Here is a 1812-nt window from a genome sequence, read left to right on the forward strand (position 1 = left end):
GTTCTTGCTGTTCTTGTTGATCTTGTTGTTCTTGTTGCTCTTGTTGTTCTTGTTGTTCTTGTTGTTCTTGTTGTTCTTGTTGTTCTTGTTGTTCTTGTTGTTCTTGTTGTTCTTGTTGTTCTTGTTGTTCTTGTTGTTCTTGTTGTTCTTGTTGTTCTCGTTGTTCTTGTTGCTCTTGTTGTTCTTGTTGTTCTTGCTTTTCTTGTTGCTCATGTTGTTGTTGTTCTTGTTGTTCTTGTTGTTCTTGTTGTTCTTGTTGTTGCTCTTGCTGTTCTTGTTGTTCTCGTTGTTGTTATTGTTGTTGTTGTCCTTGTTGTTCTTGTTGTTCTTGTTGTTCTTGTTGTTCTTGCTGTTCTTGTTGATCTTGTTGTTCTTGTTGCTCTTGTTGTTCTTGTTGTTCTTGTTGTTCTTGTTGTTCTTGTTGTTCTTGTTGCTCTTGTTGATCTTGTTAATCTTGTTGCTCTTGTTGTTCTTGTTGTTGATCTTGTTGTTCTTGTTTTTGTTGTTCTTGATGTTGTTGTTCTTGTCGTTGTGGTTCTTGTTGTTCCTGTTGTTGTTGTTGTTCTTGTTGTTCTTTTTGTTGTTGTTCATGTGGTTCTTGTTGTTGTTGCTCTTGCTGTTCTTGTTCTTGTTGTCCTTGTTGTTCTTTCTGTTCTTGTTGTTGTTGTTGTTGTTGTTGTTGTTGTCCTTGCCGTTCTTGTTGTTCTTGTTGTTCTTGTTGTTCTTGTTGTTCTTGTTGTTCTTGTTGTTCTTGTTGTTCTTGTTGTTCTTGTTGTCCTTGTTGCTCTTGTTGTTCTTGTTGTTCTTGTTGTTCTTGTTGTTCTTGTTGTTCTTGTTGTTCTTGTTGTTCTTGTTGTTCTTGTTGTTCTTGTTGTTGTTCTTGTTGTTCTTGTTCTTGTTGTTCTTGTTGTTCTTGTTGTTCTTGTTGTTCTTGTTGTTCTTGTTGTTCTTGTTGTTCTTGTTGTTCTTGTTGTTCTTGTTGTTCTTGTTGTTCTTGTTGTTCTTGTTGTTCTTGTTGTTCTTGTTGTTCTTGTTGTTCTTGTTGTTCTTGTTGTTTTTGCTGTTCATGTTGTTCTTGTTGTTCTTCTTGTTGTTGTTCTAGTTGTCCTTGTTGTTGTTGTTGTCCTTGTTGTTCTTGTTGTTGTTGTCCTTGTTGTTCTTGTTGTGCTTGTTGTTCTTGTTGATCTTGTTGTTCTTGTTGCTCTTGTTGCTCTTGTTGTTCTTGTTGCTCTTGTTGTTCTTGTTGTTGTTCTTGTTGTTCTTGTTTTTGTTGTTCTTGTTGTTGTTGTTCTTGTTGTTGTGGTTCTTGTTGTTCCTGTTGTTGTTGTTGTTCTTGTTGTTCTTGTTGTTGTTGTTCATGTGGTTCTTGTTGTTGTTGCTCTTGCTGTTCTTGTTCTTGTTGTCCTTGTTGTTCATTCTGCTCTTGTTGTTCTTGTTGTTGTTGTTGTTCTTGCTGTTCTTGTTGTAGTTGTTGTTTTTGTTGATCTTGTTGTTCTCGTTGTTCTTGTTGTTGTTCTTGTTGTTGTTGTTGTTCTTGCTGTTCTTGTTGTAGTTGTAGTTGTTGTCCTTGTTATTGTTGTAGTTCTTGTTGTTCTTGTTGTTCTTGTTCTTGTTGTTCTTGTTGTTCCGGTTGTTCTTGTTACTCTTGTTGTTCTTGTTGCTCTTGTTGTTCTTGTTGTTCTTCTTGTTCTTCTTGTTCTTGTTGTTCTTGTTGTTGTTATTGTTGTTGTTGTTCTTGTTGTTCTTGTTGCTCTTGTTGTTCTTGTTGTTCTTGTTGTTCTTGTTGTTCTTGTTGTTCTTGTTGTTCTTGTT

Source organism: Megalopta genalis, unplaced genomic scaffold (genome assembly GCF_051020955.1).
Source record: "Megalopta genalis isolate 19385.01 unplaced genomic scaffold, iyMegGena1_principal scaffold0035, whole genome shotgun sequence".
Taxonomy (NCBI): Eukaryota; Metazoa; Arthropoda; class Insecta; order Hymenoptera; family Halictidae; genus Megalopta; species Megalopta genalis.